Raw genomic sequence first — 16318 nt, 5'->3', positions numbered from 1 at the left:
AATAACCACAGGTTTCATTCAGATTTGGGTTCCGTTCACCACTGCAGTCTCCACACTATAGCAGGTTGGTAAAAAAAAACAATACGAACAATTTGTTTAAAGGACTTTGATTCAGATTTGGGTTCCATTAAGTTTTGTTTTTGTGAATATCAATGGGCCTAATTTGCCAAACCAGTAATATGTGTGCCTTGAAACCCTTGGACAAATAACCTTTACCCCTTCAGATTCAGTCACATTATCACATACAGCATTGTTCATAATCTGAGAACTCTGTTGACAGTATACACCAAAGTTGGCCTTTAGCAGGGTCACTAAACTCTAGGTCTGCGCATTCACACAAGAGAATCATCAGTCTAAGGATATGGCAATGCATTAAAAAAAGTGTTGTTTACACACATGTGAGGCACATTATTTTGCGAGTTTCAACAAGAAAATATCAACATATAAGGTCAATTTTTGCAGATCATGACAGTTCAGGATTTTTTTTTTTTTTTTGTCCTTACAGAAGAATTATCAGTTTCTGCAGTGTACTGCAAATTCAATTCTTTATACCAATATATTCTATGCATACATGTAAACAAAACAAACTTCCAGAAATTGATAGTACAATTGATCTGAATTTAAAAGTATCTTCTTCTTCTTCTTCTTCTTCTTCTTCTTCTTCTTCTTCTTCTTCTTCTTCTTCTTCTTCTTCTTCTTCTTCTTCATCTTCTTTTTCTCTCTCTTCTTCTCCTTCTTCTTCTTCTTCTTCTTCTTTTTTTTTTTTTGGGGGGGGGGAGGGTGAATAGACCATCTGTTATTTAGTCTGGACTTACATGTCTTAATCCCTCTACGATGTTGTGTGGAGCAAAGGGCATTCATTTACATGTTTGTTGAATGCTGAGTTCAGTAAGCTTGCATGCTATAAACATGAGTATTGCCACCACCTTTACATCAAGACAATGCTCTACAGTGCAGTACCTGATTCACTCTAGATAGTTACGAGAATATAATTCTGCCCTTTCCTGTTCTATTACAGGGATATTACTGATACAATATCTTTTGAATAAAAGCAATGAAACAAAAGCAATTTCAAAGAGCAAAGTATAGACATCTATGCAAATTTTAGTTCACATCATAGCGGCAAATAATGGCACTGCTATGACAGTTCTGTTGTTTGTTGGTCTTCCAAATATGTCAGTCTGCTAAAACCTCAAAATAGTGATCCTGTTTATATTTGCGTGATGTTACTTGACTTGCTTTTGTGGCTGCTTAGCAAACTGTGATTACAGGAACAAACAAGTCGATGGGTTGATAATGCAGTGTATCATCACTGTGTGACCGGGGAAAGAGATATATCGCTATCATATCTCCAACTTCTGCCGCTGAAATGATAATGTCAACAACAAGAGGTGCGTGCACGAGATAGGGCGTCTACCCTCTCACCTCGAAAGCTGCACAGCCAAACTTTGTATGCCACTTGGTAGATAGAGAGGTGAACAGCCTTGCCAAGTCATAGTTTTGCCACGCATCACCACATTTCAAGATTTCAAGAGAAATGATTAGATATTTCTCTTTTCATTTGAATGAGAAAGCACATTGGGGAGAAGGAGGAAGGGTAGGTAGGCAGATGATTAAAACAGGGGGGGGAGGAGAACTCATATTGTTGTCTTTCAAAATAAGTATAATGACTTTGTTATTTGTCATCTTAATATAAAAGAAAAAAAATATGTACATAACATGTATAAAGTATAAATTTCTATTCTCTACCAAGAATATCATTTGTATTCAATTTCATTTGCATGGCATGTCATAATACATGATACAGTCCAATTTCCTTGTTTTAAAAAAAAATGTCAAAAGATTGGGATACAGTCAAATTTCCTTGTAAAAAAAAGATCTAATTTCAAGCATTGATGACTCTTTTCACTTTGGAGTCATTTGATTTATTTTGGCTGGAATTCAAAGTCCCTAGCTAGTACTAATAGTGAGGCACAATAAATGATTTCTAAGCAGTTTTCATAAAAGGCCATCTAACATGGTGACATTCTCCTGACTTTGTGAGTCATGGTTCTATTCACAAGACTGAAACTTGTTCCACTGCTGATTTGTCATCTATAGGTTGATGTTTTACCCACGCACACAAGGTACCTTTTCCAAGCAGTCTGCTTTTTTTTTCATGGGTATGTACAGGAAAATATACAGTGTAGGACAAGGTCACTGGATAACACACTCACACACACACACACACACACACACACACACATTTACATGCAAAAAGAAACATTATAGTACATACATTGTATATAACAGAACAACACTACAAACAATTGAAGAAAAAAATCATTTCTTTGGTTTTTGTTTTATAATGCTTGATCTGCCTTTGCCTTGATGGTATAGACAACTGTGGTTGAAATGTTGCAACTTTAGTAAAAATTAAATAAATATATCTAGATAGACACATACATACATACATACATACATACATACTTACATAGGTAGATAGATAGATACATACATACATACATACATACATACATACATAGAAAGATAAATAGGTAAAAAGATGAATTAATTAATTAATAGACAAAAAGAAACTACTGAGTTAAAAAAATGAATCTAAAAACTGACATATCATGACCAGAAAAAAAAAAAAAGTGACAATATTTGCCCGAAGAGTTGTTTCCTCTAAAACTCCTCAAATGAGATTATGAACCGGACATTGGAGATGACATTAATCAAAAGAATGCAGCCATTTCCATGTTGAGCATAGATACACCTTCTGTGAGCATAATATGATGTTTGGGGCTGTAGCAAGTTAAGAGGACAATGCTGAAAAGGCTCCCATCACTCCACAAAGGGAGGTGATTTGACCAGGGAGGTGCCCTGATTTGACTCAGTTATGAGCGCGTATGCCTCCAAACCCAAATGGCACGGGTTTGATTCCCGAATCTAGTTGAGCAATGTGTGTCATTATACCATCCCCTCTGGCACTGCAGATAAAACACTTGGTCCCTTGCTTGTTGGAAAGGACATCAAATGGAGGTTCCATGTGTGAGTTATTCATGACTCACGCATGTAAAAGAACCCACTTCATTCATTCATCACAAAGAGCAGGGTGCTAGCCAAATGAGGAGGTCCACCTACCTACCCACACAAGAAAGATGGGCGAATGACGGCAACCCCTCATGGTTCACCCTAGGTGACTAGCAATAGTCAGCAAAGTGTATCAACCAGGTACATTGTACGAAATAGAGAAGAAGAAGATTCTACAAAGATCCTGCAGAATATCAAGGTCATTAGTGAGAGCATCAGCAGGTGCAATCACATTGGACTTACCATGGTAACAACCCATTCCTCCCACAATTCTAGAAGAGCCTCCAATGCCCCTAAACAGGATTATTTTTGCAGGTGGACAGAGAATTACATACAGGTTGGTAATCCACCTGAGCAAATACAAAGTACTCAAAAAGTGCATGTATCCCCTTTCCACGGTCAACTCCATGTGCCATCAAACAATGCAAAATATTTAATCAGGCGTGAGATATGAATAGAGCGTGTGCTGATGGGTTCACAAACTCTTTTGTTTTACACAAAAGAGGCACCTGAATGGAGTTGGCGTAAGTCAGAATCAACTGAGCTCAAATTTGATGGCTATATATACATCTTCATACAAGTTTATTAGCAAAAGAAGTGCACACTACATTGGAAAAAAGGCAAATAATACTGCAATACATGCAGTTTTCAAACAGAAAGAAAATTGATATCAATAGAAGAAACTCTAATCTTTATATCAAAGCCATTTTCCTAGGCAGCATGACACAAATGAACATGAATTTAGGCCACAAATGCAGGCACTCTCGTCTATATTTTGGGAACCTGGTATACCAGATTCCTCAGTTGACGCTATGGTAACCTGGTATACCAGGTTCACGTAAGGAACGGGTTGAATACCGAGGTAATTTGTTATCACTGCTCTCATTGACAAAATATACCAAAGTAATTTCCTTGGTACCATTCTCATTCATAAAATACCGCAGTATTTCTGGTAAGCATTGCACATGGGCATATATCTCCAATGGGAATAGTAAGACACTATTAAAGTATGTCAGGTCACATAAGAAATACACCAATGGAACAATGTATCTCATGACAAGATTCACACTCAAATCTCACAAACATGTTCTGTGATGTTTGAATTACCACCCAAATACCACAGTATTTCACGATTTTTTTTTTAAGGTAATAGCATTCACACTATGAAATAATGCAGTATTTCACCCTCAATGTGAATGTATATAGTGATATCAATTCAAATCTTTTATTCTGCTGCTTTGCTGCAAGATCTCCAGGTTCTTTCAGATTTGTCATGAATATTGGATATGTCTTCTCAAAGACTTCCTCCTTTGTGTACGAATTTGCTGTTCCACACTATACAGGGAAGCACAAGAATTTCTCACCATCAACAACTAAGCACTAAATTCGGACACATATCATTCTGCAGAGAGCAAAACTATAATGCCGTTTTGTTTTCACTTTTCATCTGCAGATAAGCCTGAATAAATGCTCCTGGTGGCGAAGAAGGCAGGATTTACAGATCTGTGCATTGCTCTCAAAACATTTGTAACAATCTTGTGTAAATATCCCAAATGCAGTTGTATCAAGTCACAAGTTTCCTGAAGAATCTTAAGTTGCAGGTGCATATCAAGATACAGAAATAGAGCACATCCAGCAAAGTCAATGCCTAGGTACGTTTTCTGCCTCGATGCACACTCTTGATTTTGCCCTGCAAGAGAGGGAGTTTTTTCCTAGTAGATTGAATTTGAATAGAATTATTCATGATCAAGAAGCTGCTGCTTCTAAGATGTCACTTTGTGCATTACATGGACTTCTTTGGAAATGCATTAGACGAGTACCATCCCCTGGAAACACCTGCATGGCAGCGTGACAGCCAATTTTAAACATGTCTGTAAAAGAAAGTGATCGCGTACATTGAGTTGATACAAGTCCGTCTCCTCCCAATCTCCCCCATTAAAAAAAAAAGAATATCATATGGTATGTTACTTCTGAAAACCACCAACTTCCAGTGATCTTACACATCACAGCTATAACAAATATTTACGTTCTTTTCCAAAGAGTTGAGTCATGGTTTAGCAATGGGCATAGAATGCACTAGTAAATGAAGCACAGGCGCTATATTGATCAGTGTTTAACCATGAATAACGACGCAAGTCATATGTACACACATACAAACATACACACATATAAACAGATTCATACCAGAGCACTCGCTCAAGCTTTCGTAATATGAGGACCTGTGAGATGCACTTTTGTGCTGCTCTTCTGTATTACTTGTTTTGTTACCCATCTATTTTTTCTAAACAACTGAGATTACCTGTACATACCAGACATGCATTTCACTCATAACTATTAGGAGACGGTGCATCATATCTTGGTAAAGCTGGCATAAGGTCGAGACATAACATGTGTGGCACAGCCCAGCCAACTAGACATGGACCCAGAGTATGTTGTACATTTATCTAAAAGACAGCTATCATTATTTACTGAGGATGGGGAGGGATGGCACTGAAGAAAGGGATGTTAAATCCTTGAGGACGAGTCCCGAGAACACTCGGGCAGGTGTCTATGGGAAATGCGTGTTGTAGCAAAATCAGTCCGTCCTCAATGGGTTAAGAGAATAAAGCACAGTGGGGAAAAAAGTTGAAAAGGAGACAACCCATAAATAACAGACATACTACACTCCATCACTCTCTCTGAAGCCATATCTTGGTAAAGCCAGCAAAAGGTCAAGACACAGCATTTGTGGCACTGCAAAGCCAGCTACAAAGAAATGGACCCTAAGAATGTTCCACCTATATTACGTCTTGCCATCTACTTTTTATTACACCTCAGGCTTCTAGTTAGTCCTCACCATCTCATCCCTGGGAGAGGAGAAATATTTCATGTGCTACAACAGAAGAGAAAATGAGCATAGCCAAATCAGAAAACTTCGCACTTGCATTTAATTCTACAAATCACACTCATCTCACTGCCCAATAGAGTTTACACGTACCCTAATCAAAGACCCAGTTTGTAAGCTGTCTGCAGTGGGCACTCTTCCAGAATAACTTTTCTCCCTTCATTTTCATGACTAAAAGTTAAACTATCTATATATGCATGCAGATATTGACATACGTACAAAGGAACGAGTTGGAAGGTCCCATTTTCAGGGCCCTTCATTTTATTCTCCTCTCTCAGCTCTCAAGAACCTCTTGGAAAAGAGCTATACCCAAGAAATTAAGCATTTCCTTTGAAGACTTGTTAACTGTACCACAATGAACTCTATACCACATCAAGCCCAGTATCATCTTCTACCTGGACCACCATCAGTATGCATGAAACAGTCAACCCATTTTCTATGCTTCCTGAATCAATGCTAATTGAGGCTTCTCCATGGCATCCAGCAGCTGTCACAGTTCGCCTAAGGCTCATCCAGTCCAGCAATATTTCATTTCATTGATAATAATTATGGATGGCTTGTCTTTAAATTTGGTATGAAAATATTCAAATTCATTGTATATTTTACAGCGAAATCTATCCAGCGAGTGTATAACTGAATTTTCATATATTGATCTGTGAGTGTTTTTTTGCAAATCTGAGTGCCATGAACACTTTATAAGGGCAAGCCTCTCATAAATGATGAAATTTCTCTCTGACTGATGGATGCAGTATGCATATACTCAGCATTTCAAAAAAAGCTTCACAAAAACCTCTTTTGTCTGAATGGCTGGTTGCCATGGAAATTCAGAATCTTTGTGGTGGGAGAAAAAGAGCAATTTAATGCAAAATCAAATCCCATCAATTAGTCACAAATGGCACAAACCTTCCGTTGACCGGGAAACAAGCAGCCGACAGATCGGGAGAAAGTTCCTCCAGGCTGAAGGCGGTCGGCAGTCCTGAATTGTTGATGGCAGAGGAGATGGTGAAGCACGCCATGTCGGGGGATGTCGTCGCAAAGTCCAAGAGCACATCATGGAGGTCATTGACCAGCACAACCTCCTCATCCTCATCTTCGTCGCCTGTCTCGTGAGGGCGTGGCAGCTGGCTGTCGTCCGAGGCAGGGAGGGATAGGTGCGGGAGGGATCGGGGAGAGGAGATGTCCAAATCTGGAATGGCCGTGTGATCGATCATGGCTTTCAAAGTCTCACATTGTATCATCACTGATAGCACCACCAGCTCAGTACTAAATCATTGCTGTCAACCCTAATCTTCAAACAATTCACGCGGCTTCCACCATCCAGGAAAAGCTGTTAATGTTTGAATTCTGACAGAATGAGTCTTCTTACTTTTTCAAACAATTTAGCACTCACTTAAAATTCTGCACTTTTTGTCCAAGTAAGTTGATCTTCAATTCTGCTGACTCAAGATTGTAATCTGTTATAAACATGCCCGTTTGCTTTGTTATGACTCACATAAAACTCAGCACATACAGCTAGAGTCACAGTTCACAGTGATAAGGTACATGACGTCGCTTCCAAAGCAAATGTTACCCTCAGAAGCACATCTGTTCAACAATGACCTAACAGCTGCCTGAGCGCCGCCCTCCTGGGTGTGACCAATTCACTGCAACGAGTAAATATAGAACATGGCCTGATCCACAACAGAACACTGGGGTGCAAGATCAGAATATCTATGTTAATAATCCCACAGTCCAAGCAGTAACAGCCTCACTCTCGTTCTGGAAATGTATCATTTGATCACAGAATTTTTCAACAGAGATCAAATTAGTTCTTACCACTTTGAGCAGAGACACCTGTGATATGAATTATTTTTTGTTATCCTTCGGGGTTTCCACATTAATTAAAGCGTCCTCATTATTCATGACGTATTCAAAGATGTCATCAGAACCATGGAGTTGCGAGAAACGTTCCTTTTCCTCAGATACACATTCAAGCTTTCCTTCCAGTCAGAGCTGGCATGTAGTCCCGCTGTATGTGCTTCTGAGTAGTGGCAATTTGGTGTGGTGATCGAGCACTGAAAAAGTCCCTTCTACCGCAAATGTACATAAATTGCTCGGCCGAGTCCAGTCACTTCCTCTCCATGAACAGTGTAGGTTGGGAAACATTCGAGACCTTGCTTGCTGGTTTAACCCGCCACTTGCCAGCAGTCAATGATTTGTAGGAGTCGAGCGACGTAAACGGCCTAATGCAATACTTCCCTGCTTTCCTGCCTGCAGAGAGCCAGCGCTGTGCCTCAACCTGACGCTGTCTCATTGGGGTCTCTCTTCCTGCCAATATTAGTCAGCTACTGAAAGTGAATTTCAGCGAGGGCGACATCTAAAACTGCGCTGTCCTTTAAACAATGTTTTTCCCGTAACATTTCAACACAGTAGTATTGTTTCAAAGCCCTGCGATTAACCCATAAAGGGTGAAAGATGCTATTTTACTCTGTTGCTTTCCTCTTTTCAATCTATTCTTCCTTTTATTTTTCTATACAGCGGTACATGCACACCAACAAAGTCATGGCATGAAACATGAATTATTCTTGACAAATTTCACGCCGTGTTGTAATTCTCAGAGTGTAATGCATTAAGTTCTTAAACAAAGCCGGCACGAATATGTGGTCCTTGTCATCTTCTATCGACGGTGTGCAGGGTATAAGTTCGACACAAAAGAAAGTAAAACCAGACCCAATAATCCAATAATCACCAGTTGACCTTAAGCTCATTCCTTTCCAGTTTCCTTGTTTCTTTGCAGTATACGGAGATACTCAGTGACATTGATGACTAGTGCATGATCACTTCACTCGGCAGTCAAAAGGGTGAAAGGAATGGGGAAATCACATTGAAATGCACCTCATTGTAAGTTGGCATGGACGTCCCCTCTCACAGAAAATCCAGGTGTCCTTTTAACGGACTCCCACAAGCATGCCACTTGGCACACTGCCGATGCTTACATCTGGTTTAATGCTGCATTCACAGCTCGGTATTTGATGTTTCAAAATATTGCTCAGTGTCTCAAGAGCAATACCAATCTTAAAAACTCATTGTTATCACTGCGTCCGCCATGACACATTGAAAAAATAAAAGACCAAAGAAATTGATGACAAGAGAACCAGCGCATATCCACTTGATGCTAATTGAAGTAGAATAGAAGGCAATTTGTGGAAAATGTCAATGTATGAGGCTTTGCTCTGTCCTCATTAATGATGCAGCCCTACTCTTGCCTGCATTACATTTCTCTCTCCATTACCACACACTGAGTACGATGCTGAGGGTCTGCAAATTGAATTTTGTGATAATGAAATTATGGTCTGATAGCGGGTGTACAGGCTGGTGGGAGTGCACCAAACACACACATACACACATAGTATCTGTGGAAGCATCCACTAACTGATAATCAGTCGACACGGGAGATCAGCATGAGAGATCTAATCAATCACCATCTCTGATGGCTTGGCTTGGCTGCCTCCGTGCAGTGGTTCCTCATTTCCACACTGATCGTTGAATTTGACCGGCTCCCCCATGTGACACGTAGGGGGACGACCCCAATGCGCAGAATTCCTGGCATCGGCGTTCATATTTAATGGCGCGTGCCTGAAAAGCTTGAAGTGATGGGGGGAAGTTGCCTTCATCAGCTGTGTGGAGGTGTGAGCAGCAGCAAAACGAGCCAGCCGGGAGCAGAGACGTCGACTCTGTGTACAGACGAATGCTCACATATCATCAGCGGCTGATCCACCCTGCCCCCACAGCTCACAGCTGCACGTATCACGTTGTTCCTCACTCACACAAAATCCTCCCTAGAACTGATCATTCTCCGACAATATATGACTGCCAGAACTAGGGCAGATGAAATACAGCCGAGGCCCCCTACTGTCTGTTGTAACTAGGGGGTGCAACGGGGCATGCTTTACCTTCTCTGCTGACTTCTTGACAGGAAATGATGGTATAGAGCCATGCAGGGTTTCCCAGCCTGAATGTAAACATGAGTGCTGCTTGACCCGATGTCTAGCTAGCGTACGGACGTGCCTGCCTGTGCGCTGGCTTTCACCCACTCAAAGAAAGTTTGGGTTTTTTTCTTTTCCATGACAGCATGCAAATCGAAGTCCAAGGCACGGAGCACCTCACGGGGCTTTACACATGTTTCAAAACGATGGATGCTAAAATTAGCATGCTGCTCTCTCTCTCTGTTCGAGATCGTTAATGCATGAAATGGCCACAGCTAATCTAATTTTTTCCCCCTTCCACATCAATGCACTGAAAAATTACAATATTTCACACAGGTTGGTTTATCTCTCTTTTTTCCTCAGTGAGAATAGATCATGCTTGAACAGGTATATACCACATCTATTCCAACTTGTGTCCAACAAAATGAGAGACTGAAAGTTAGAGAGAATGCCAGTGAGCAAGAAATATGAGTCTTCTTCCAAGCCAATCTTAATAGAGCATGATATGTATGTACATACTCCTAACAAAGCACTGTCACTTAAGGAAAATGACTTAGGGTTTATTATTCTTCTTTCATCTCCCTTCTCATTTCTCACTTACCATACAAGGCCAAGATATACTGTAAAACATGATATATTCGCGGCATGAAATTTTCGCGAATTGGAGCTGACAGCCCTTTTCGTGGCATGAAATTTTCGCGAATTGCCACTGGTGTTCAATGCATGTAGTGTAGACAAAAACTTTCGCGTGCATTTTAATTTCGTGAATTTTGGCGCTCGCGAAATTCGCAAAATTAAAATGCACGCGAAAATTTCTCGCTTTACAGTACACCCTGGTCACAAAGTAGATGAACCCTTCCCTCCCCCTCCCCCTCCCCCTCTCCCCAACAGAGGTATAGTTGTACCCATATCCTTTCCAGAAAAGAAGACATTGGTTTTAGGGAGCAGTTTCATGGCTGAGAAAAGTCCCATGTGTGTGTATGCACATAAACATTCACAAGCAAGTATGCATACACTGTTCACACAGACAAAAATATTGTAAACATCAATACTTTCACACCTTCTTTTTATTTTTCACCAAAAGAGGCATGACAAATAAATAATTGTGGGTTGTTGAACTCATACTGCACAATTGTATGTTTTCATCCATTCACAGAAATGTCGTGCTGCCCGATCCATATGAATGTTACGGCCCGCACAGAAACTACGAGTAGTGCACACACACATGCCATAGGATACATGCACACATACACACATACACACATACACACACACACACACACACACACACACACACACACATACACACACACACACTCTCTCATACCAGAGATGCATTACCGACGAAGCCTAGATTCAATTTGTTCAAAATGTGCAGAGAAAATTAAGAAGATATTTTTGCCAGTTCTAGAATTCGTATTAGCCGAAGGTAGCGGGAAATATGCGAAAATTAACATATCGCAAAAATTTCCACATCAGTACCAGCTGACAGACACAGAACTCATATAAACACATGCATATGCCACCTATACACACATACACACATGTGCAATTGTCATTATCACATTACACATAAACCTTTTACATCATTCATAATCCTGGCACAGGGCAGCTGGCTGGCCCACCACTCATCATCAAAGTGTCATCAGTATCTCCCCCGTAGGGCCGAGCAACTGATCAAAGACCAATCTCATGAATAGCTAAATATTTGGCAACTCACGTCGAACACAGGCGCACACGAAAGGCTTCTGCTGCACTCCAAAACAATTGTAGCTAGTACAGCAATTTAATCAAAATCGTGACTTCAAACTCAAATATAGGCTTAGGTTGGTGACTTGGTCACATCAGTTATGATATATTTCTCCCTATAATTTATGCATTAAATTTGTTATTTCTACTACCAAATGAACAACAGGAATTATTTCAGTTGAGGTTTGATGTAAACGCACAGTAAGCGGGAAGATTACTCACTGCAGGTTTCTCATTGTAAGGTAACTTGCTAAATGTTAATTTATATCAAAATATCATACTGACACTGTGTGTCCTCTGCAAATATTCTGTTTCATTTTATTTTTGGTTTTCATTTAGAGGCTTGGCGATACGGTGCAATTAACCCACCAACAGCTTTTGTCCTCGCTACCTAATTTGCCCTCAGTAGACGTGGCATGTGCACATGTTACATGACACATTTTCTATTTTTTTTCTCTCTCTTTTTTTTTTTTTTTTGATTTGGCTACAAAGTAGTTGTACAGTTGTATGCAGAGCACATTTTGATTCTAATTTCAAATTGAAACAGGCTTTCTCTTGTAATAGAAAAAGATATCACAATTATATTTCTGTCCATTTGTTATTATTGACGTTATCACAGCAACTATCAACTATCATTATTATCATAAGATTATTATTATTATTATCATTATTATTATTACTATTATTATTTTTATTATTACCATCATCATCATCATCATCATCATCATCATCATCATTACTACTACTATAATTATTATTATCATTATCATCATTATCATTACTACAGTTCTGTTGATAAGCATGGCAATGCAGCATCAAAGTGTAGACATGCTTGAGATACAATTGCTTCCCACTGATTAAAGGTGTCCTTGATCTAGTCTTCCAGCAAGCTAGTTTCAGCTGACTGCTGAAGGTAACCAAAGGCCACGCGATAACACAGGACACGTAGAATTAGGCCACATTACATTTGATTGGCCGCTGGAAATATAGAGAGTGGCGTGAGACACAAATACACCATCCATTATCAAAGTGTGAGTTATGCAGGGAGCTTTCATTGACATTTATAGCTCTCTCCTATAACAACAGCACAAAAAGGTGTGCCAAATTTTATGAGCCCTGCTACTGTATATGATGATTGTCAGTTTATATGGGACTGTGTAAATGCACACATCCCTCTAATTCATTACACCCACACTAAATTCAGGCATCATATATCAAAATTCCACACAGTATGCATGTTATGGTTTTATCCCCCTACCCATCAGCTATAATTATAATGATTGTCAGTTTGTATAGGCCTATGTACATGGGACTGTGTAAATGCACACATCCAATTGTCAAATTCATTTCAGCCACACCGAATTCATGTCATATGTTGGAATTTGAAGCAGTAAAATGCATCTATGGAACTTCACCATCACAATGACAAATGAAACACTTCCACTTATTTTCATCTTTCTATAGATCTCAGACTACAAACTTACAGTCAAACATGCATCTCTGGGCAGCTTAAGCCATAAACATTACCTGTATCACATTAATCAGGTTCATATGTAGCAAGGATATCTCAGTACCATGTGTAAAATTAGTTCAATGTAAATCATTGCCTAACAGTATATACTAATCGATTAGGACATCTGAGAAAACATCATTTGTAACAAAAATATGCTTTATCACAAATATGTGAACTACCAGGTCGCCTCAGCTTCAGAACAGGGGCAGTGAAAGTCCTACTTCCACTCAAAACATCCATTCAAAATCGATTCGCCACCTTCGTCCCACCATTTGGAATTCACAGGAGCCCAGCATTCGAAAGTCACAATTTAACAGGACGTTCTAAAAACAATTGAAAATATTCTTCTTCACTAAATGCTAAATGTTAGTTTCAGTTTGTTTCACACTTGATCCGACCAACGGCGTAGCCAGGATTTCATCTTAGGGGGGCGGTTAGTGTGCGAGGGAGCGAAGCGACCGAGCCCGAGCGAGCGGAGCGAGCGAGGGGGGGGGGGAGGGTGTGGGAGGGTGGTGTCCCTCCTCCCACGGTAAGAACTTTTTGCATTTTGATGTTGTAAATGGTGCAATTTGATGCATGTTTTTGCGCGTTTTATCGACATGAAACAGTCCCCGCTTGTTTATGGTAGCAGTTTATTTTGATGTAGATTATTATTGAACAGTTTGCCTATAAAAGGGTATGATTTAGATACACTTCTTGTATTAATTCTTTTCACTGAATATCATAAACGCGACTGAACCCGAGCGAGTGGAGCGAGCGAAGGGGGAGGGGAGGGTGTGGGAGGGGGTGTCCCCCCTCCCACGATAAGAACTTTTTGCATTTTGATATTGCAAATGGTGCAATTTGATGCATGTTTTTGCGCATTTTATCGACGTAAAACAGTCCCACTTGTTTAAGGTATATAGCAGTATATTTTAGTGTAGATTATTATTGAACAATTTGCCTATAAAATGGTATAATTTAAATGCACTAGTCTTCTTGTATTAATTCTTACACTGAATATCATGAACGCTGTCTGTTCAGCAATCAAACAGAAAAAGCATGCACACGAGGGTGTATAGATAGGGGCATATCCCCTGCCACACGAAGGTGATTTTGCGTTTTCAGACCTGAAATTCAGCGATCTGGTGCAAATTTTTGGTGCAATACTTTTTCATCGAAGTGTTAAAATCACGGAATTTAGCTCTTATTCCGAATGTGCACCATCTGGGTTTATGTATAAAGTCTAGTGAGGTAGAGCTTAGGGGAAGGGGGATTCCCCCTCCCGCTCGTGGAGCTTTTGCGTTTTTAGAATTGAAATATAGCGATCTGGGTATAGCCACAGTCTACTTCTATGCATGGCGGGGGGGGGGGGGGGGGGCGAGCAGGGACAAGGCGTGGGCGAGTGTTATCTCCACCCTTCCCTTCCGATGGAGCTTTTGCCTTTTTAAGGTTGAAATTGAGATATCTCGTATACGCATATTTGATGGAATCAACATTTGGGAAATCACCCCCCCCCCCCCCCCCCCAAAAAAAAAAAAAAAAAAAAAAAAAAAAAAAAAAAAAAAAAAACCTGATGGGGGGGGGGGGGGCTGAGGGAGGAAAGGGTCGATTAAAAGGGGAAATTCCCCTTATACATGAGGGAACCTTGAGTTTTCGGAATATAAGAGATAAGTCTTGTGCACTCAGAATTATTCATAATTTTTTGTAAATCTAAAAAAAAAGTACTTAGCTAGGGAAAGAGGCACAGAGGGGGAGGGTTTGGGAGGGGGATACCCCCTCCCAAGCACGAGAGATTTTGCATATTTTGAATTGAAATTCAACGATCTGGTGCACACTTTGAGTGAAATATTAAAAAAAAAATCTCATTTGATGAAAGGTTGCAAAGGAGACCCGCTTCATGTGCATGCATACAGTATACACGCATTTTTTTTTCCGCCTCCCAAATCCCCGGTCCAAATCTTAGGGGGGGCGACCGCCCCCATCACCCCCCCTGGCTACGCCAGTGGATCCGACACCTATATGATTTACCCAACAAGCGTTGCAATTTCTGTCATTCTCATGTGCATTCCAACTCTTTAAAGCCAGTGTGATCCATCACTGCTAGCCTTTGAGGATTTTACAGGACACCTTATCTTTCACTTTACTATGCTTCTCTTTTCTTGTATTCTTTTTGTTATCTGATTTGCTACCGCCTTGTTATGATGAACTATGTCATCCCTTTCTTGTGTGTTACATGTGAATATGCTTCATTTTGTCTTTTTGAATTGCATATAGTGTAAACATGAAAAAACTAGAAATGTCGCTACAGCGACTGGTTATACCCCCGCCAAACAACATTTCATAAGCTTTAGTCAAAAAACTGAGGAAGTAGTTAAATCTGCAAGATCTTTCCTTGATCTTCTGCCATTAATATGCCGTTACCATGGCAACATACTTTCGGGTACTGTCGAAAAATGCGTCTGCACATCTACAACCAAAGGCAAACATCTGTACCAAGTTTCATGGAAATTGGGCAAAAACTGAGGAAGTAGTTTGCAACACAAAATTTTCCATCATTTTGGCTCATAATATGTGAGCTGTTACCATGGCAACATACTTTTTGTCACTGTCAAGAAATGTGTCATGCTGACCTATATCCTAAGACAAACATTCAATATGAATTCCATGAGAATTGGAAGAACACTGAAGAAGCAGTTTTGCCATGAAGCATTTTGCCCTATATTTTACCAATAACATGCCGTTACCATGGCAACGCACTTTTTGCCACTGCGGAAATATGTGTCTTGCACATTAACATATTCAGATGAACATCTGTACCTAATTTCATAAAAATTGATCAAAAACTGTGGGAGGAGTTCGCGACACAAGATTTGTACCCATTTTTGCCCATAATATGCCGTTACCACGGCAACGTACTTTTGGGTACTGTCAAAAAATACGTCTTGCACATCTACAACCCAAGGCACACATCTGTGCCAAGTTTTATGGGAATCGGTTGAAAACTGAGGAAGTAGTTAGCGACGCAAGATTTGCAACGGACCGACCGCCCGACTGACCGCCCGACCGACCGACCGACCGACCGACCGCCCGCCCGACCGACCGCCCGACCGACCGCCCGACCGACCGCCTGACCGCCCGACCGCCCGACCG

The 16318-nt window shown here is 40.4% G+C and overlaps 1 protein-coding gene across 1 annotated transcript in view; it reads right to left on the bottom strand.

Annotated features, from left to right (window-relative positions):
* The window catches only part of LOC139732305 (uncharacterized), a 159818-nt gene that overhangs the window by 55354 nt on the left and 88146 nt on the right, over positions 1-16318 (bottom strand). The gene's annotated exons all lie outside the window — the stretch shown is intronic.

The sequence above is a fragment of the Diadema antillarum genome, unplaced genomic scaffold (genome assembly GCF_040938485.1).
Source record: "Diadema antillarum isolate AM-2024a unplaced genomic scaffold, OU_Dant_1.0 seq00000413_RagTag, whole genome shotgun sequence".
Classification (NCBI taxonomy): Eukaryota; Metazoa; Echinodermata; class Echinoidea; order Diadematoida; family Diadematidae; genus Diadema; species Diadema antillarum.
This window is presented reverse-complemented; position numbering and strand designations above follow the sequence as displayed.